The 22,560-nt window shown below is 44.1% G+C and overlaps 1 protein-coding gene across 1 annotated transcript in view; it reads left to right on the top strand.

Moving 5' to 3' along the window:
• The window catches only part of Grin2b (glutamate ionotropic receptor NMDA type subunit 2B), a 668,532-nt gene that overhangs the window by 624,693 nt on the left and 21,279 nt on the right, over positions 1-22,560 (top strand). The window lies entirely within an intron of this gene.

Raw genomic sequence — 22,560 nt, 5'->3', positions numbered from 1 at the left:
CATGAACCTGGTAATTTTCTAAATGTTTAGAATCAATAGCTCTTTCCTGTGTTGTCTTCAATTGGGACATAGGCACAGAAGCTGGATTCCCTACTGAATTAATACTCCTTCACACTTGCCCTCTGATTCGTAAAAGGCTGTCACAAGGGCGCCCTGGGCTGCAAAATAAGGGGCTTGGTATGCTAGCAGGTTCTCTGAGTACATAGTTGCTCTTGTTGGATGCAGTTGGGTGGCCTCTCAGCTCAGGCTGCCTGTTTGCTGTGTTATTAGAGGGCTGCCCCTGTGTACCCACACTGGGGATACTAGAGCTTTACACCTCATTTTCTTCCTGATGGTGTTGGGCTGTGGGCTCTCCCTTTGTTCTTCTGCACACTCTCGTGTTCCTAGGCCTGGGCGGGAGGGTTTTTCACATTGTAGCCTGAAGAGAAGTGCTATTTAATGCATGATTGCCCCTGTGTGGCACAGATGAGTGGGTTGCCCCCTTTCCAATACAGTCCTCCCCACCCACCTGGCAGTGGGGAGGGAAAGGGAGGTATTTGGTACTTTCCATCTTTCCTAGCTGAAGGATACAAAAAAAAAGAAAGAAAGAAAGAAAGAAAGAAAGAAAGAAAGGAAGGAAGGAAGGAAGGAAGGAAGGAAGGAAGGAAGGAAGGAAGGAAGGAAGGAAGGAAGAAAGGAAGGAAGAAATAGAAACCTGCTAATGTATGGGATCATGTAGGTCAGCCTGAAGCATGCCAGTTTCCATGGGAGATTTGTCCCCTAGAAATGCAACAACCATGACAGTCTGCAACTAGAAAGGCTGTGTTTGCAGAGTGTCTGGGGAAGTTCAAGACCAGAGCATTTTACATTCTTTCACTTACAAAACTTTTCCTATTCTTTAGTTCTTTAACATTTAGAAAGTGTCACTTTCCATTTCCACTTCCAGGATGAAGCCCTGAGATAAAGGCAGATGTGCTTTCAGACCTGTGGGTAGTGCTTTCTCACATGGGTGAGGATCCCTGGGAGAAGTTACTGTCTTGATTCAGGGGCCAGTTCTCCATCCACCCCTCTTCATTCACCAAGAACTCTCAGAACCGTGTGAGAAAGGGAAACATTTCCTTGAGGGAATTGTATGGTGGTGTGTGTGTGTGTGTGTGTGTGTGTGTGTGTGTGTGTGTGTGTATGCATGTCTGTATGTGAGTACATGTGCACATGTGTCTGTGTGTGAAAGACATATTAATACACTATAGTCACTGTTAATATGTGATTTATTAAATGTTTTAGCTTGTCAAATTTGTCTTCCTTTTTGCTTTATTTTTCTTTTAATTATTAAATTATTTTGCTTTATTTTTATTTAAACTTAAAAATGTTTTCTCTTTCTTGTATGTTTGTTTCCCTTCTTAAAGCATCACATATTGCTCTAACTCATAATTTATTATGCATTTATTTATTCATCCATTTACTACCTGATACATTTTTAGACCTTTCCCTTGCATGTGATTCTATCAACAGCATCTGTTGCCACTGTCTTAGTTAGGCTTTCTCTTGCTGCAGTGAAACACCATGACCAAGAAGCAAGTTGGGGAGGAAAGGGTTTATTCTACTTATACTTCTACATTGCTATTCATCATCAAATATCAGAGGAAAGTCAGGCCAGGAACTCAAGCAAGGCAGGATCCTGGAGACAGGAGCTGATGCAGAAGCCATGGAGGGGAGCTGCTTACTGGCTTGCTCAGCCTGCTTTCTCATAGAACCCAGGGCCACCAGCCCAGAGATGGCACCACCCACCATGGGCTGGGCCCTCTCACATTGATCACTAATTGAGAAAATGCCTTATGGCTGAATCTCATGGAGGCATTTCCTCAACTGAAACTCCTTCCTCTCTGATGACTCTAGCTTGTATCAAGTTGACACAAAAACCAGCCAGCACAGTCATTATGGAACTAAATAGAATTTGAATTAGATAGCTTTCATCACTCCTTGCTACCAACCTCCATCACAGCCTTCACTTGGACTTGGTACAGATCAGGTAGGCCATGCCTACCCAAAATCATGGATGTACCAGAAGCTCTTAGGGCTCTGCTGCCATGTGTAGATTTGTCACCAAAAAGTTGGCCAAATCATGGGAACATGTCACTTTACATTGGTTTAGAAGAGGTGTAGTAGACTAAGTTCCCAATCATAAATTGTTCTTGTTTAACAAGTTCATGCCATTATGCATCACCATGACAACAGAGTGGTGGACCACAGACTTTTTTGAGACTGTAGTTGACATGTGATGATAATCTACCATATTTGTCTTATTGTTTTCTTCAAATGTATCTGAAAATAGCTCCCAACACTGTATTTATCTCTCTAATACCTTTATTTTACCCAGCAACAACTTGGAATGTGTTTCTATTTGAACTAAAAATAGTTGACATGTGGGGAGGTGGTGGTCTTTCCTTCCCTTATGGCCATCCTAGACTACTTACAGCAAAGAAAATATGTGTCTGTCTTTCATATTGTTGTATTCTAAGACAATGAATCACATCACTTCTTTTACATATAATAAATACAGCTGCTTGCCTTTCCCCACTAATGTGGCTCCCATGCCCTTTATTAATGAGCACCAGCTCTCCAGTATCTCTGGCCAATGCTTGCATCCTGCATCACAGGCATCCTTAACTCCTCCTCCTCATTCTTGACCATGCCCTGATCCAGGCATCTGCCTAGGAAATTTTTCTTCCCAGTTCTCACTCACTAAACTCCCACTTAAACCTGGTTCAGATTAGAGACCTTCACTTGTAGAACTATCCCTAGGCTCACCTGGGCAGCTCATCAGTCTCCCTCTTCCAAGACAATTATTCAGGCCTTTATTATAACACATCTTCCCTGTTCTATATGGCAATCTGAAGACTTGTGCACAATAGTATTTCTCTTTGACTGTGAATCCTACCATCAGTGACATTATTTGGTCATTACTAGTACAAAAAAAAAAATAGGTCCATGTGAGAGTAGAGAAAGTTTGTGAATTTATGAACCTCCTGTGCCCACAGTGGACACGACACTACAGAAAAAAAGAGCCACAACACAGCAGGGCTTTTAACAGCTGCTTAATCTGGAAATGATTGAAAATGGTTATCTGATGTATTTCAGAACGTCACAAGTGACAAAATAGTAAATTATAAGCATCCTACCAGAAAGTGTCAACATAATCTACATAATTATAGAAAACATTTAAGTAACTAATGACACATGACTGCATATTAGTGTCAGGAACAGTTATAAAAACCATAGGAGAGTATTTTGAAAGTGTACTTAAAATGTCAAAATTCATATTAGCTTTTCTTCAAAACACCTAAAGAAAACAGAATCTTGGACTAGCATGGAAATGCATGTGGGGAAGCATATTATTTGAATTTAGAAAAAGAAAGATAATATACACATTGAAACAATATTATTGAGAGCAGAAATGATCTTTCCACCAGGGAAAGTAACATTTACAGTAGAGAAGGGTTCTGAAGCTTGTTCAGACTATCTGATGACATATCATCTGTGTCACTCAAATCAAATGGTAGACATCTCAGGGCAACGATGGGAAGATATCTGTAACTCTGACATTTGTAGCTAAAAAGCAGTCGTCAATATTTGGGCAGGAAAAAAAAGTGCACTGAGATTTCATTTGTTATTGATAAGGACACCTGCTCTATGATGCTCCTGCTGCATGCCTTCCCTTTGATTAGGGTGCACTGCAATGAACGCTGAATGACCACATGACGTAATGAAATGTGGATGCGCCTTCTGGCAGCCCTACTGTACGTTCCTTCAGATGCAGAGGTGGGGCTGGAGCATAAGGCAGTTAGTGGCATCTTTGTCCCTGAACAGTGAGCCCACGGTACTTGTTCTTATGTCTCTCACCTATCCAGATGGATGTTCCATTTTGCTGTCTGCCAAACATAGTACGAAGGGGAAAGATCTCCACCCACCAGAATTTGCTGGGTACTAGGTACATTATCTTTACCACATCTGTGTGTGCTGTTTGTATAATCTTTTGTCTAGTGTGATTATTCCCATTTCCCATGAAGACACTACAACTCTGAGATGAGCTGAAACTCCCTGAAGTCACACATATCAAGTGTGACAGAATCCAGGTGGAAACCTTGCATATTTAATTCTAAAACCATCTCCTAGGATGTTTCCCTTGTAGGGAATCCCAGGCAAAGTTATAAAAGATTAAGATTAATATATTAGTTTTGTTTTGTCGTTTGTTTTACGGTAGTGACAAAATAGCTAACAAAAGGACTTCAAGGAAGGCTTTATTCTGGCTCATGGGAAGAGATACAGTCCATCATGGTAGGGAAGCACAGCATTAGGAGTATAAGATAGCTTATCACATTGCTTCCATACTCAGGAGCAGAGGGCAGACAGGAAGTGGGCCACGGCTGTGGAGCCTCTAGTCCTGCCCTCAATAACTCTCTTCCAAGGCACCATATGCTAAGGGTCCGGAAACACTGCCACCAGCAGCAGGGGTATATGTTGATACAAGGGATCCTATGGGAACCATTTCACATTTCTAACCACAACAGTTCATGTGGTCACCCCTGCTTCTACTCTAGTTAATTGTAATTTAGTTCTCTACCCTTTCATTAACTAGCTGTTTTGGGTCCACTTAACCCAGCTTTTCAAGGGATACATTATATCCACCACTGTTCTTACTACTGCTGATAAAGATCATCATTGTTATTATTACTGATGATACTTCGGCAATATCTTGGCTAACACTTTTTTTTTTAGCTCCTTTTAAGCCAGGCATAATGCCAAACACATTGCAGAGACAGTCTTGTGTAATGGTGTCATTAATATCTTTACTTGCAGATGAAGCAATTGGAGCTTAGAGGTTAAATAACTTGCCCTTACGATATTCTTGGCTGACTGTCACCCCACCATCACCAGTGTGCCACACTATTTAGACCATGATGCCTTTTCTGGTTAATCACCCTTTTCCTACATCCTCCATATACCTTGTCAAAGTTTAACAAGCTAAATCATTTCCCTGTACTAAAAATTAAGCTATCTAATTAATTAAGCCATGATAATTAGATAGTATTCTGAAATTTGTACTTGGCTTGATAGGTCTTTCCGAGGTATTATTTAAATAGACAATAACAGTATTTCTAGTACTTGGGAAGGCTAATGGCTTTCAAATTGACTTTAGCCTGGGCATAAAGCGACCCCGACCTTTAAGCCATTGTTGGATGATAGGAAGTAGAGATTCCAGGAGATAGAAGGGCTGCTGATGAAGGAAGTGGAGATGAGGTTGGATTTAAGGAAATTTGCAGGGGAGATGGAGATGACTGTGGCCATAGCAGGCTGCGTGGCTACTGGGCTCTCTGGGATGTCTGGCTTCCCTCTGCTTCACACAATCCTACCACCATGGTGATATCCTTAAATTACATTTTGTAGTTTATCTCCTGAAGGAACTATAAAGCTTTATTGACAACTTGCTCATCTATGCAGACCACAACAGTCTTTGGTACTCAACATTCATAAGCAAGTATTCTACCACTGTGCAGTGCCCTCAGACTCGCCTGCAATAATGGACAAACAATAAGGATGGCCATATAATGCACAAATGAAGACCCCTTGGCTCTTCTAGATAAATGCTAATTCTGGGTTTCTGAGAAATTTCATAGAGTCTGAAAGGTACTGTTTCTCTTTGTGGCATATAGGAGGCAGGTAATATGATTTGAATGTCCTCTGGCAAACTCAGGTTGAAATTTAATTGACATTGTAGCAGGATTGAAATGTGTTTAGGTTAGGAGGGCTCTGCCCTGTGAATGGACTAATGTCAGTATCTTAGAAGTGGGTCAGCTGCTGTCAGCCTGGCTTTGTTGTGAATGGGAGTTCGATGTCCTCAGCTCACTTGCTCTGGCCTTCTCATTCTCTCTGTCATGTGCATAGGCTTCCTCGCAATGTGATGCTCTCTGTCATGCTTTGGCCTTTGCCAGACGCTGATGCCATGTCCTGAACTTGCCAGCCTCTAGAACAGTGAAGAATAAGTTTCTTTTCTTTACAAATCACCAAGTCTGTAATATTCTGTTATAGTAACATATAATGGATGAAGACAGTAGGGCATGACTTTCAAGTCAACGTGCAAACAAATAAATAAACATGCAAACCTCAGGGAAAGTAGTTTGGTGATGTGCGTGTTTATAGAGCTCCTATCCTGAAACAGTTGGATATCAGTGAGCTTATGTGAAGAAATGGGGCCATGATTTCTACTCTATAAATGTATTTTCCTTGCTCTATTAACTTCAGGCTGCAAGCCAGCAGGAGACAGCTAACCTCACACAAGATCTGGCACACCCTGGTCCTGGCTGAGACCATTTTGGTTAAATCATGGAATACTAGGCTAGAAATAGCTTAGTAAGGGCATCAGTCATGAGTAATGAGGCAGATCTCTAGCTATGAGGGCCCAGGTTGGACATCCAGGTAGCTGAGCAAAATGCAAGGGTATGAGCCATGCACTCATGGAGCTCTCCGGAGCTGTCAAGCAGCATGCCATCTTTTTTATTTTTTAACTGTCTTAAAATGTTTAATAAAGTTTTTATTGATTGATTGATTGATTTTTGAGTCAGCAACTTATGTGTCTGGCTTCCAGCTCATGATGTTTCTGAGACTGGCCTTGAACTTGTGGTCCCTCTTTCTTCCACCTCCCAAATGCTAGGATTACAGATGTGTTCCACCACATCCAGAAATGTGTTCTCTTGGAAAAGATGATAGAGAGCAGGTCTTTTGGAAATGGCAGGAGAATAGAAGTCCTCACATCATGGGAGGGTGTGGAGTGCAGAATACATAGGGTCAGGGAATGGACTTCTGCCTTTTCTTCCTCTTAAGTGTCAGAACAAATCTAATGCTTTATATGGACCATCATCTCACTGAAAGCCCTCCTTAGTCCTGCCAGGGTAACCCCTGTTCAGGTGGATCTAGGAAAAAACCTAAAGTTCTTAGATAACCTCAGGACTGCCCATCAGAGTCAGCAACTACCACTTCCATGATTTTGCCCAACTCTGAATCTGCATGTTTCAGGCTATTAAGATAGGCCCTAATTCCAGGGCCTATCTTCACTGGGACAGGAAGTCCCTAAGATCCATTGGGATTTAGGAATGATCACATTCACGTTCCAGGCTGCAGATAACCCAGTGCTCACAATTGGGCTGCCATGGGGGCTCCCAAGACTCCTTTCTCTCTTTTCCTCTGTCCCCTCCACATATCACCCTGGTGGCTGCCTTCCTTCTGGCACCCAATGATGTCTCACCCCGGATTCCTTACCACCAAATCCTGCTACCCCATTGGGACACCGAGGATGCCGGAAGGTGCTACCTCAAAGACATATCCACAACCCAATCCTTAGATCCAGTGAATGCTGACCCAGTTTCGGAGGGAGGGGGAATTGAGATGAGACCATCCTGGGTTGTCAAAGTGGGTGTTCAAGCTGATGACAAAGCAACATTCAGAGCTGTGTGGCACAGAAGAGGAGGAAAATGCCACTTCAGATGTAATTGAGATTGAAGGGGCAAACACAGGCAGGAGATGCAGTCACAAGAAGCTGAAAGAGGCGAGGGGAGGACTCTCCCCTGGACTCTAGAAGTGTTATGGCACAGTTAACAGCCTGCAGAACTTAAAGGAAGACATTTATACCTGTGGCCACTTGTGTGGCAGCCACAGGAACCTAACACAGGACCATTGATGCTTCTTCTAGAGTCTGCACTTTGAGCTGGTTCTGCCCTTTGGACTTCCAGTCTTCTCCTTCTTGCCTCATCTCCTACACTCAGCCACTTGGCCCTGTCCTTATGAAACCAGCATTTCTCACAGAAGGATTGAATTCTCTTTTGTGTATAATTCACCCACTTTGCACTGGAGATCTTCAGGGAGATGTGTTACACGGAGCTCTTTCTCTTTGCTGGTAAATCTTAGGGCAACAGGAAGGGACCTAAGTGGCATTGTGTGCTCCCTTTTGCTGAAGTCCCTGAGCCTGATTAATGCCATTTTCTCCCCATCTGTGCACAATCTTTTGCAAGGCCTGTTGTGAGGTCATTGTCACAGTGAAGGCTTGTTTCTATAAGACGTATCACCTCCACAGTTCCGTTGAGGTAAAAACCATTATTAATGTACTTTCCTCATACTCTGGTTTATGGCATGTTGTTCATGTCACAGACCTGGAGGGAACTTCATTTGTTTATTAAGTGCAGATAATTCCCTCCTTATCAAAAGCACAGGTACCCCCCCCCACACACACACCCCACCTGAGTAATCACAAAGCTGTGAAAAGAATGCAAGTCTCCTGTGTATATAGACTGTAAGTTGAAGCATGTCATCTCAGGTCAATGGTCCTTCTCACCCCGAACAAAAGAAACACAGCTTTGTTTCACCAAGTTGACATTAGCGGAGCCATGGTTTTGCAAATGTGAAATGAAGCTAAAGAAGGAAAAAAGGGGGAGGGAGAGAAGGAGGGAGAGAGGGAGGGGAGAAAGTGGTTGTGGTACCAGAGGAGGAGGAAGGAAGAGATTGGGGAGGAAAACCATCTGGACCTAATCTTGGGCTAGATCTGTGGAGTTTTCTTCAGAAAGGTATCCTTATGCAAGACGCTAGATGACCAGAGGGCCCCTGGAGCCAGACTTTTTTAAATGTTATTATGTAAACTAGCATTAGCATGCACTCACTCTTTTTCCCTCTGAATTGAATTGAACTGAGGCCAAAATGCACACCAGCAGCCGGCCGCTCTGCTTCTAGTTAGAGCCGTGTGTCAGAGCCCGTGTGTGGGGCACTAGTCTTGGTGGCAGACACTGGAAGTGCTGTTCCCACCCACTGGGGTCACTGGGTGTATCTGTGATTTCTCTGTGGAGTGGGTTCTGGGCCCAGCTTAGAATGGCCAAGTACACTGAGGCCTCTGTTTGAATTTGGACCTCTGTATAGACATGACTCTTATTCTCAGAGTTATTCCATTTAGCTAGCTGTTAAAGACAGTTTCTTCAGTCTGAAGTTTATTTACATGAAAGGGAAAGAAGCCTGTTTTCCAACATCCTTTTCTCTCTCACTAAAAACAAAAATTAAAAATAAGTGTTTTAGTCTCAAGGAGACTGAGCTTCCTACGTCTCAGCTCGTGGGTAAAAATGTGTTAAGAATCGGGGTCTCACAGGCAGTGGGGCTGCACACCTTTAATCTAAGCACTCACTCTGGAGGCAGAGGCAGTCAGAGTTCTGAGTTCGAGGCCAGCCTGGTCTACAGAGTGAGCTCCACAACAGTCAGGACTATGCAGAGAAACCCTGTCTCAAAAAAAATTTTAAAAAATAGTGTTTCCCTCCTCCCTTCCGAGAACTAAGTTGGAGTCCTCTGAGGCAAATTAATGCAGCATGAAAATTTATACATGGCCCAGGGCAAGAATCCTACAATGAATCAGGCTTTAGAGATGTCAGAATTATATTCACAGTCAGAGTTAGCTCCTGGGCAGGTCCTGGGTTCTTGTGGATGTTTCAGCCTCATCACCTTCCAATGCTCCCAGATGCAATGGCAGCAGGAGTGGAAAAGTTCTCAGAGAACTGTATGCAGCCTGTTAGTTTTGGGAGCCTTTCTGCCTAGCTGGGCATGTGTAAGGGCCAATGGGGGCCCAAGAATGCCTGGGAGTGGGAAAGCCCAGCCGCCGCTTCATTTACAATTCCATGTTGAGAGTTCCATTCCAGTGTGGATCACGGAGGGAGAGTCAATGAAAGACTGCTCATGCTCTGCAAACACCAGAGTCTCAGACCTTTCCCCCTCATGCATTTTAATCAAGTCCGATTTGGACAGGACCCTTCATTCACAGCTTCAAGGGCACTTGGCTCCAGGCCAGTCTGATCCTAACAGCAGCAAGGGAGGAGAAGAAAAGGAGCAGGCGGGCTTCCTGGCAGAGGAGGCAGCTCCAGTTTTCAGAGGAAGCAGGAGCCAAAATGTTGGGTCTTGAAAGTCACAATACTTACACTGGAAGGGTGGCTCATGTGGTGAAATACTTCCTTGCAAGCACAAGGACCTGTGTTCAATCCCCCAAACCTACCTGTAAAAGTCAGGCAGGGTGACATGTGCTTGTAATCCCAGCACTGGGAAGGCAGACATAGGGCGATCTCTGTGGTTTACTGGCTGGCCAGCCTAGCTTCCTTGGTGAGCTCTAAGCCACTGGTCATTGAGTGACTAATATTTGAACAGCATCCAAGAAACATGTGAGTTGACCTCTAACCTGTGTGTATACACTCATACATGTGTACCAGGAAATGGTGTCACAGGAAAGCAGTTTATCCCAGCAGAATGCCACAGCACAATCATCAGGGGCCCTCTCTCACTAAATGGGGACTCTGTGCCACCGTCTGGATCCAGGAACCCCAAGCTCATATTAAGTAACATCATCGGTCAGTGAGTAAGCCAGAAAACCAAAGCTACTTTGGAGGAGAAAATTGCCATAGGGGGGTTCTTTTCAGGGCACTCTCCTCAAGTGCTCCCAGGACAACATGGGGCTCTCACATTCAATAGAGGGAGGACTGTCATTCAACAGAGAAACACTGGGTGTGACCAGCTGTACTGAAGGGTCCATAGACTAATCGTCCCACTGAGAGCATCCCTGGGGAGCCCATGAACTTTCCTGCCAGGGAGTAAATAAATGTCAGACATCTATACTGCTCACAGGAAAGCAATTTTCCTATCACCTTCATCTTCTGTCACCACTGCCTGACACACATCTCAGAGAGTGAGCTAACCATCAGAATATAGGGTCTGTCATAGCAGAATCCACGTGCATTTTTAACTATTGAATACAATCAGCTGGACGAAACCAACTGACCTTTCTCTGCCCTTCCGATCATAGCTAGCAAACATACACTACACAAGGCCAATTAGCACAGCCTCTCTGGCCTGACTTCTCTGAGTCTCCAAGCAATGATTCTAACACCCACAACAGAGATGGCTCTTCCCCAGGCTTAGGTGAGCAGCAAGCTTGTTTGGCATTCGATTATTTTAGTCTAGGAGTCTTCCCAGACAGCCCTGGTCATCGTCATCTGTGTGTGCACAGCATCTTGGCTCTTCCTGTGTTTCTTATTTTATGAAGTGCCCTGAATACATGGATCAGAGATAGATTGAATGGCAAGGAGGGCCATACTTTCTCTCTTCTACTTAATGACTCCTGTTCTTAGTCCAGCTGGAGGAAGCGATCACTCTTGGGAACGTTCCCTTTAATGGAAATGAAAGAGAGGAAGAATTGGGGAGGAAAGCCATGTTCTCTGCTCTCCTCTCCCATCTGTACCTGAGGAGTAAAGACTAAAGGAAGAGCTAGTGACTCTTTCCCTGCAGTGCTGTGATGGGGCCCCTAAGTACTTAAAGCTGAAGACCACCCGATAGTCAAGTCCCTAGAGCTTAATTCTGTGAGAGCTCCTCACACATCTCCCAGCTGACCGTTTCTAGTCATGTACAAGCGGCTGAAGTGTTTCGTGAGAACTCATTGCCAAGAGACCCTGAGACAGCCGAGACTCCCGCCATTTTGGACTAGACAAAAGAGAGATGTTGAGCTGGGTGTTAACTTGGGGCTGAAGAAAGAAGGCTGTAATTTCTAATGATGTCTCGTAGTGGTGTCATACAGAGTGAACACGACGGCTGACAGTATGAAGTTATGCAGGACATGGCAGCCCAGAACCCACATGGTGGAGGAACCTCTGGGCAATGTGTTTCTTCTTTCTTGAGGGGTGGGCAGTGAAACAAAGTTATTCAGTCTCAAACGCCCTCACAAGACACACTACCCATCACTGCAAACCCTCCCTCACACACACTGCAGGTGGCTTTGACTCTGAGTATTGAGCAACATTCTGCCTGTCCCTTTATTCTTATAGAGGCACATCAGATTAATTGCAGCAAATTATGTACAAATCTTTCTCTCTGCCAGTCAGGCCCTGCTGAGCAGGCAAGAGCTGTTCTCACACCTGAAGAACATTACACCCTCTGGCTCACCAGTAACTCCAGGTAGCTACTGAGCAAAGGCTGCTGCCAGACTGGTTGCTTTGGCCCTCTTGATGCACCTTTGAGAAGGCTGAGAAGATTCAGAGGCATAGTCAGATTCAGTGTGCTCCCAGCACCAGACAGGTGTAGCATCACCCTAGCAATATTTAAGCCCTGACCTAGTAAGTCATCCCAGGGTCGGACATAATTTGAGATAGTTTGGAATGTAAGCAGTATGGTCAGGAATACTTATTTTTGACATGCCCTTCTGGTCTGACCACCATAAATGCATTTTTCAGTATATGGTGGGCAGACTCACACTGGACAGCCATGCCATATTAACATCCAACTACAGAATAGCTGTAGTCAAGGGCAAGCATGGCTCACTATGCCATATGCACAAGCATGATCAAAACATAAGGAAAAAACAAACAAAACCAAGGAACCCCAGATTCTCCCATCATGAGATTAACTAGCAGAGAGCCTGTACCATTCAGTCATTCATTTGGAACATGCTCTATGCATAAGAAGGATGACTTATTCACTAGTAGTCACCTGATGAAGACTTATTTCTACTTTGATTGCCTTACCTTGTCCTAGCATTCACAGGCTCCTCTTGAGTTAGAATTGTGGTCTCGCCTGTCAATGTTGTAAACTAGGTATTCTACAGGGCAGTGAGGGGCATTCCTGTGAAAAGGCTGCTGTCTCTGTGGTGTGGGGGTGGGGTGGGAATTTGGTGTTGGACACAGGCCATGCCTGTAAGGTGGCTTCAGCTCCTCATTGGAAGTGTTCTGAAAACACTCATCATCTGTAGGCCCATGTACCAGAAAGTATCTCTCAAGTTAATAAGTGACCCAGTTGAGAAACCTTTTCACTTGTACCCACTCATGATGGTATTGGCTACTCACATGGTCCAGGATTCAGTGAAAAGCAGGAGTCATTGAAGGAAAGTGGCTCCCAAAGCAATCTATCATCTGGGCTGACTGGTCTGAGTGACAGCCATTTTCCTGGGATTCTTTGATGGTTACTTATGCATAGCTGGGACCAAAATGTCTGGTTTTAGAGGACTCCATTGTAGCGGAAGTTTTCCTGTTTCCCACCTGGTCCATGATGAGGACAAATTTCTCTCACCCACCAGTCCTGCAGCCACTTGGACCCAAGTAAACACACAGAGACTTATATTAATTAAAACTGCTCAGCCATTAGCTCAGGCCTACCACTGACTATCTCTTACATTTAAACTAACCCATAATTCTTATTTGTGTTTAGCCACGTGGCTTGGTACCTTTTCTAAGTTCTGCCTTCACATCTTGCTTCCTCTGTGTCTGGCTTGCGACTCCTGACCCTTCCCAGAATTTTCTTCTCTGCTTGTCCTGCCTATGCTTCCTGCCTGGCTACTGGCCAATCAGCATTTTATTTATTAACCAATCAGAGCCTCACATTTTCAGCATATAGAGTGATATCCACATCACTCCATCTGTAGTTGGTTGTACCCATGTGATTAACAGCAGAACATAATGGTAGCAGGAGCATGTGGTAAGGTTCATGTCATGATGGACAGGAGAGAGGGTATGGGGCTCAGAATGGCTCTTCTTCTTTTGGTTAGTCCTCTCAGTATAAGCATACCTTGAGGTGCTTTAAAACTCTTCTGGGTGCTTCTAAATCCAGCCATGTTGACAGCCAATATTACCATCACAAATGCTTTTATGTGCTTATAATTCTGGTTTAAATCTTTATATAAAAACAAAGCAACTTTAAGCTGTCTCTTGAAATACATTTCACAGACTACTTATGTTGGGAAAATAGAATTATCGTTTATTCTTCTGTCAGTAAGACATCTTTTCAGATCAGCTCCCTGTTAAGCCCAAGATCCTGTAGCTGAAAAGAACAGGAATCTTGATCTTGTAGACACACCTGTGTAGGAAAATCGAGACTGTTAGGCTTGGAATCCAGAAGTGAATAAAGCATCACAATAGCCCAAGAAATGGGCATAAGTACTGACAGAGGAAGTTCATGGGCTGCCCCTTTGGAAGGCAACAGACTGCTCTCAGTGACTGTCTACACTTACTAAAGGATGAATGCTCCTAGAACACAAGCTGGTACTAACACTGAAGTTCTGCTCTCTGGTGGATTAAATTGCCCTTAATTAGCTACCCATTTGCAGTGTTGTTTCACTGAGGAACTGTGTTAATGTTTTTCAACAGCTGATTTAGAAATGAACTATTGAGAATGGTATGTCCTTAGCTTGGAGCCTGTGGAAAAATGCATTCCAAAGCCACAAATAAATTAGCATTTGTATGGTGTGCTCTTTTTCAATATGAGCAATCATGGCCCCCATCAATGATAACCACTGTTATAAAACTGCCTTGACAACAACTCCAGAGAGCTCACCAGTCATTCATGACCCCTAGGTGACACTCTCTCAGCTAAGTGCTTCACATCATTTCATTTTGTTGATTTTGCACCAAAACTTTTTTAGGCAGATGCTACACCAAGGAGAAAAACATGACAAGGGGCCGTATGGTCTTGCTCTGTTCCTAAACCCCTGGCTGATCCTGCCTCTCCAAGAGAGCCCCAGGCTCCCAGCTATGCATATCCACTGTTGCTGTGTTCATCTTAGTGTCCCTCTGAAAACTGGTCCTGACCTTCATAAGCCCTTTGCTCAGTCTGGAGCCCTGCCTCTTCCTCACCTTTGTAGATTGGTTGACCTCTCTTTGTATGATTTACCTGGATATTTTGTTTAAGACCATGAATTCTCTGCATTTAACGTATTATCTAGTATAAGGATGATACCCAGTATATAGATACCTAGAATATAGATGATACCTAGGATATTAATGATATCTAGAATATAGCTAGTACCTAGGATATAGAAGCAACTCACTCACCAGAAGCATATTGGATGGTTACTAGTCACCCTTGAGTGGAGCTGCCTAAGTGAGCAAATGAGGTACTCGACATGATTTTAGTACAAGTGTAGTCCAACAGTGCATGGGAACCCTATTGTGGGGTAGCAAAGACATGGAGAAACAATCTTAGAACAAAAGACCAATGAGAAAGGGAGAAATTGAGTTCCAAAGGCATAGAATGAATCAGGTATGGTGGCACTTAGGAGAATGGAGGCAGGAGGATAGAGTTCAAGGTCAGTCTTGGCTACACGATGAGTTCAATCACATCTTGCACTTTGGAGCACTAGACAGAATCAGAAATGTAATGTCAGAGGCATTTCCGTGAATGTTCCTTTCCTTGTTAAAAAAAAAAAAATGTTTGCCTTTCACCCTAAGCCTTGTTCTCCTCACCTTTAATTGTTTAATGAACTAACCTTTAATAGTTTTCTATGCCTCAGATTTTACTTGGTCCTAACACCCTTGTACCAGCATGAAAGATGGCCCAACTTCATCCTTGCCTTATCCCACTTTGGTCTTTAGCTTTCTGTTAAAATGTAGCCTTCTGGCTGGTGGGAGAAGCAGATAGGCAGATCTCTGTGAGTTTGAAGCCAGCCTGGTCTACAGAGCTAGTTTCAGGACACCTACGGCTACACAGAGAAACCCTGTCTCCAAAAACAAAGAGACAAAACAAACAAACAAAAACAAAAAACAGCATTCCAACTTTCCAAATGCCACATGTGGTCCACTAGGGCTCTACTGTCTTTCTTGACTCAGCTTTTGGCAAGCACAGTTCCTGTTCCTCCTTGCCATGGTACTCCAGTCAGAACTCTTTTGCATGCTTTCTAGATGAACATCATCCCTTTAATATTCTCTCTCCTCATCCTGACCTTCTGTTTTCATGTGTGTTGTAATTTGAAAGCAAAACACTCCCCAGCCTCCCACCCACCCCCCAAACAGTTCATGTGTTTCACCCTGGGTCACCAGCTGGCGGCACTGTTTTGGAAGGCTGTGTAACCCTTGGAAGTGCAGTTTTACTGAAGGAAATGACTTCCTGGCGGTGGGCTTTGAGGTTTAGTAGTGTGGGTTCCTCTTCCTTTTCTCCGCTCCTGCCATCTTACACAGCCAACACCCTGCCTTCTGCACCCCTTCTTAAGCCATGAGCCAAAGCAAACCCTTTCCTCTTTAAGTAGCTTTTGTGGGGTATTGGTTCACAGTGATGAGGAAAGGGACTAACGGGAGGTAGTACTGTTCTCTTTTGCAAGTATCATGTTTCTTTGTCAGTGGATGGTGGAGGAGACAGTCTGCTTTACAGTTGTTTATGAAACTGAAACAAGAAGCCAGTTAACAGAATGGGAGAGCATGCTGGACGAGGCTGTGAAGAGGGATGCTTTTCTGTCTGGGATACAGCTTGATGACAGAGGACTTACCTAGCACTCCAATCTGAGCTGATGTTGTCAGCAGTCATTCAAATTTAGAGAGCACTTTCCATCCATCCTCTGAGATATTTCAGAAAACAAAGTTTTTTTCTGTGTGTTTGGTAAGTTACCCCCACAGACCCAACTCAACTGCTCATCACTACCCTTTGACTAACCTGCCTGCTTCCTGGAGATACATGTCCCTTATTTCATAAGGATACTTCTGTTTTTTTGAGTTCTGGGATTAGAACCCAGCACTCATCATTGAGCTGTTTCTCCAGCTGGAAAAGCATCTCTCTTCACAGCCTATCTTGTCTCCCGTTGTATTAATTAGCTTCTGACTTGAAGGTTTACAGTTCAAGTCCAGCTTCTCTGCAGTCCATTGACAGAGAAACGTGACACACAATGCTTGGATTCATGAAAGGAATCTCACTGTTGATCTTTTAATAGAACTATCATATCATGGAGTTTGATCAAGAAATATCCTCATTAATGAGGATAAAGAAGTAGCCTCATTATAAGGCTATTTCCCTCTCAGTCAAATCTTTAAATTACAGGTGTGAGATGGACTCATCTACATAATCTTCCCAAGAATGACTTGCCATTCAGAGTGATCTTCTCTGCCAGCAATCCAAATCCCTCAGTCCATATGCTTCCTCTAAACAAAGTATCTTCCCCAAGCCTAGGATGATGCAGAATTTGAGTGTTGTATGGGAAAAAGTTAATACATTTGAAGGTGTTTCTCTGATGTGAACTGGAAGTTTTTCTGAGCTACTTCAAGCTATGGGCTGGATTTAAGAGTAGAGTACTTCCAGGTGGCATATTCTCATCAGCAAAAGCTTCCATGGGTGCAGAAGCCAGACCTCAGGTCACCAAGTGGTATACAGTTTGAAGATGCGGGAGATGTAGCCCATTGGTAGATTGCTTACCTAGCAGGCTCAAGGTCCTAGGTACAATCTCCTCTTCTGTGGGGAGTGGTATTGAAAATCTAGAAGAGGCTCTAAATTTATTTAAGTTTTGAAAAACTAAATTTATTTGTCCCCATTTCTTTATATATCATAGAAATCTCATGGTATGTAGCATAATATACTAATATTTAAGTATGTCTCCACACTTTCCCTCTGTGTTCTATGCTATAACTTTCATGATTGCAAGAGCTCATTGGATGAGTGAATGAATGGTCCAGTGAATGAATGAGAAGAAAGTTCTTTTTTTTTTTTTTGTTTTTTTTGTTTTTTTTGTTTTTCGAGACAGGGTTTCTCTGTGTAGCTTTGCGCCTTTCCTGGAGCTCATTTGGTAGCCCAGGCTGGCCTCGAACTCGCAGAGATCCGCCTGGCTCTGCCTCCCGAGTGCTGGGATTAAAGGCGTGCGCCACCAACGCCCGGCGAGAAGAAAGTTCTTAAACTCATATAGTGTTTGTGATTAAGACAAAGCCATCCGGGCTTTGTAGCTATTTGAATGTGAGAGATATTTTCATAACAAATGCCCCAGAGAAAGGGAAGGTGATACAGATGAGAAATATTTGACATTTACAGTGCCAGATAGAATTTTCACACCTTTTAGTTTTTCCTCCTGTCAAGCCACCTAAATTAGGCAGACATTTAAGAAGAACACTGAATAAATGGGGTCTCCAACTGTGCTACTATTTTGACTTGTCAGATTTAAATCGCAGTGTTCTTTCAGGACTTGTCTGGGAGATATTAGACCTCTTCAGAGCCCCTGGTTATCACGTCTCCCATCTGTGACTAGTAGAGTAGGTCCCTCTGGTACGCCAGTGCTGAGCTTGCTTTTCTTCCTGAGTGGAAAGATCCCCCTTCTCAATGAGCAAGTGTTTGCAGAGCACCTGCCATTGTCCTGGGCAGCTCCAAAAGCAAAGTCAGCCAAACCAAATGAACTATTAACGCTTTCCACCTGTAGCGGGGATGAGGGACAGCTGACAACAAGCTCATATACAGGGACTATTAAAGGTAATAGTAGCTTAGATTTTTCTAGAATAAGTACGTACCAAATATTATTTAAATTGTCCATGGTTTTTTGTATCTGAATTCCAACATAGCTTCCATATCTATATATTCTGATAACATGGCAGGTGTTCACTGAATGTATTTGAATAAATGATATTAAAGTCTAATATTAATTATGAATTAATAGTTTAGAATGACTTTCTACCCTTAGTCACTTGGGAATGTTGCATTCCATTCCTCTAACAACCTGGCTGATGATACTTTGCAGCAGTAATCTTCTAACACCTTATAACTGGAGGTCTCTCATGGGTGACTTAGGCACAGGGACTTTGCTGAGTCCTCAAGGCCCAAGGAGCAGAAGTCTCTGCCTGTCTTTACCATGGACTTTCCTCATTTCTTGAGCAGCTCAGGAACCCAAGACATGTGCCAAGGTGATAGAAAAGGGTAGAGGGCACACAAATGGGGGCAGCCTTTCGATCTCCAACAGGTAATGACTTCCTGGCTTTTCTCTCCTCCTCTGTGTCCACAGAAGTGATTCAGTCTCCACTTCTCCAACTCCACTTCCCAGTTCACAAGTCTATAGGGAGGAATAATGGGTAGTCTGGAAAATAAACCCAGGGCAGAGTAAGTCCAGGGAAAGAGTGTCAAAGTTAAACCAGTTTCTCTACCAAAGGGTTTGCATTCAGAGCCCTGTCCCTCAAGGTCCATTGCGAGCCCTAGAAAGACACAATGTGCCTGGTGGGACAGGGCACCAGGCCACCTTGTGGCTCCAACATTCTTTCAGCTGTGGTGTCTCTATGTAGAGCCAACCTTATTGACCAAAGGAAGAAGTCCTGCTGAGCTTTGGATGGGTCACAATGTGACACTGGATGCAAATGCTTGTCTTCCCATTTGTCAGTTTGAAACCCTTTGATCAGATGGATTGCCAGGACAGCATATGTGTGCCTGTCCCCTGACCTGTCCCCTCCTCTTTTCACCACTGGCCGGAGACCTCACCTGGCACAGTCTTTTGACAGTCTAAGCCCCACCCCAACTTCATGACTCTGAAGACATCAGTGCTGTCAGGAGCATTGGGTTGATCTGCAGATGACATCAGTGAGGCACCTTCCAGTGAGACACCCTGGTAGGAACCTCTAATAACCCCCCTCCCCCAGTATCCAATCCACTGAGACTCCTGGGGCAACAACTTCAGAACCTCACTCTGTGGTGAATCCTTTACACCCTCCACCTAAAACTTTCCTTAAGGGCCATTGGTCTTTGCTGGTACCCATAGCTTCAAACAAAATCTGGAAACATCTCTGATGTCTCCCAGGCCATCTGGGAGGTGGAGTGCTATGGAATGCAGGAAAATGCTTTCCAATAGTCTTGCCTGAAAGTAGGTTGGAGGAGCGCAGCGGAGGCCAGCTGTGACCCAGGACTACTGAAGGATAAAACACAAACCCCCTGTCCCCGTGCCTCTGGCTCCCTTCGTCCTCATGTTATCGTAATCGTCCCCAACTCTGTCACATTTTTGATGCCAAAGAAATATCTGTACACATTGTCAAGTCCTAGATTTGACAAGCTCTTGTGGGAACTCAGCTCTGATACAGTTTTTGAAGGAAAATGAAGAAGGTGCCAAGAAAGATGTCCTCAGCTGACATGAAGACAAATTAACTCCTCATCCCTGGGGATGACAGCCCAGCACGACATCTGAGCAACATCACACACGGCCATGCTGCATGATTCTGCATTAACCAGCAAGTACTTTCAGTGGAATTTGAGGCCTAATACACAGGATTCAATTCATTCACTTATTAGATCATGCACATGGAGACACTGTTTAGGGTCAAGGACTGTTCTAGGCACTGGAATTTAAACAGTAAGAACAACAGTCAAACATCACAATGTAAGGGGAAGGAGGGCAAAGTAAAAAGAAAAGCGAATGATGTACAGTGTTAGCAGGTCTCAACTGCACAGAGAGAAAAACCAAAGCAGAGGAAGCCATTGCAGGGGAGTCTCAGTTCTCCCTCAGCAGGTCAGGGGAGGCCTGAGAGTCTGGGCTGGTACAAATGGGGGACACTATCTGAGTTACCCAGGACTTTCTTGAGAATGCATGGGCAGGAACCTCCTGGTATGTTCTGGCAACTACTAGGCAGTCAGGAGAGAAACCTGGGCATTGGAGGGCCAGGACAAGAGGTCAGTTCGGACTTCCTCACCTCCCTCACTCTGAACATGTTTCCATTCTCGTGCCCTTTTCATTTCTCTTCCCATATGATATCACAGTCCACATTCTCAGCAGTTCCTAGTAGACGTTTCTTATGTGTCCCTCTGTTATCCTAGCTGTACACTCATGCCGAGTCCTAATTCATTCAAATCCCATGTCCTCCCCTGGCTTGTCAGTCAGTGTGCTCAAGCTATGGCTTCCAACCTTCATGTACCATGTTTACACACGCAGGCTTTCCTCCCACCTTCAGGGTTCACACTGTACTCATGAGCGTTGATGTCCTTGCTCATGATAACCTACTTGCTCTGATGTCCTCCACAAGCCAATAGTCAGTTATGGCAAGTGTGTAAGGGTTACTCCACCCCAGCTCCACCCCCATTATGACATTCCCTGTATGCTCTAAGCTTTTATCAACCTTCCTTTCCCTACTTCCCATTGCGAAGTTGGTATGCACATCTGTTCTTTGGGTTCTTCAGACAGCCTGTTTTCTGAGCCTGTATTCTGTCTGCGTGGGGTGGTGTGGTGTGGCTTACAGTTATGTGTGGTGACTGTTTTAATTCTTTCTCTGCTCCCACCTAGCTATAAGGGTTGACCCAAATTATCTATCAGAACATTAGTGGCCTTACCCATTAAGTAGGAATAAGAATGCTTACCTCATGGGATTAAAGAGAGGATTAATGGCTTGCTACATACAAGTTGTGGAGCACATAATGTGTACTTGGAGAAGTGTTAGCTGTTGCTGGCACTGAACTGTCATTATTCCAAGCTAAGCTGTAGTGTAGAGCTCATCCCCGTTGCATTGTTCTACGTCAGAGCTCAGACGCATACTTGTGGCTATGCCCACCTCATGTACATCAATGATGGTATTTTATGGCAAACCACAAGAATATGCCAAATACCTAAACCTCAGGGAACAGGTGAAGACATAGTCAATATAATTGTCAATGGTTAGTACAGGAACAAACCCTTTCACCTGGCTTTCCTAGCTGAGGGACCAAGCTGGCTACTGGGCACTACGCTGCCATTCTTTGGTTTTATGAAATAATCCAAGAAATCACATATTAAGGCTTATTTATCTAAATATTTATCAAATTTAAAATAAATCATTGCTTTGTTGCATCAAGGTCCTTGTTGTGAAGAAACCTGGCAATTAACTAATCTCTAGAAACCTGAAGAGCTGGGATTTTGTTTCCTATAAACCCCAGTAGAAGAATGATGATAGAAAGAAAGAGAATTCCAGTCCCTTCTACCTCCTTCTGGAACCTTTTGGGTGGCACTGATCTCAGAGAGGCAGAGCTCTTCCACCCCAGCAGCACAGCATGCAGAACTCTGAAGGAGGCTTCTAGAATGATGGTGTGGCCAGGGGCAGGCAGAAGGGCCAGTTCACCAGCCTTGTCACATTCAAGTACAGGGATACATGTGCAAGGCGTGTGTGCATGTGTGTGCGTCACATGGGTAAAGAGAAGAAGAACAATGGAGTGCCCAGTGTTCACTGAGTGCTACAATACGGTAGCAGCAAAACGTGGTTGGGCTCACCCAAGCCCCAGGAACAGAACTGCGCTCATGCTGTCACTTTTAATTATGCATCTGTGTCTTCTTGCTGCATTCTGTATGGGCTGTTGTAGTGATTTAGTCACCATCTTTGAGTAGATTTGAACTATATTTTCTGCAATGAACGCTTTATAATAAAATGTAAAACTTGCTTTGTGTGTGCACATGTGTTCGTGTGGGTGTACATGCACATGGGTGCATGTATGTGTTGAGGCCCTGAAGTTGATATGGGCTGTGTTTGTTCCATTGCTGACTGCTTTGATTTTTTTGAGACAGGAACTCCCATTAACATGAAGCTCAAGGACTCGGCTAGTCTGGCTCAGCAATGAGCTTCAGGGATAATGCCTATCTCTGCTCACCCCTGCCCCCAGCACAGGAGCCCCTCACCACCACCCCAGGTTTTCACATGGATTCTGGGGATCAGAACTTGGATCTTTGTGCTTGCACATCAGGCATTTTACCTACTGGTCTCTCTCTAAAGCATCAAATAATCTTTTGTTTCTCCTACCTCCATTCCATATTGTCACTTTCAGGATGGTGAGGAATCTGACTGCACCATCCAGCAC

Source organism: Peromyscus maniculatus, chromosome 3 (assembly GCF_049852395.1).
Source record: "Peromyscus maniculatus bairdii isolate BWxNUB_F1_BW_parent chromosome 3, HU_Pman_BW_mat_3.1, whole genome shotgun sequence".
Lineage (NCBI taxonomy): Eukaryota > Metazoa > Chordata > Mammalia > Rodentia > Cricetidae > Peromyscus > Peromyscus maniculatus.
This window is presented reverse-complemented; position numbering and strand designations above follow the sequence as displayed.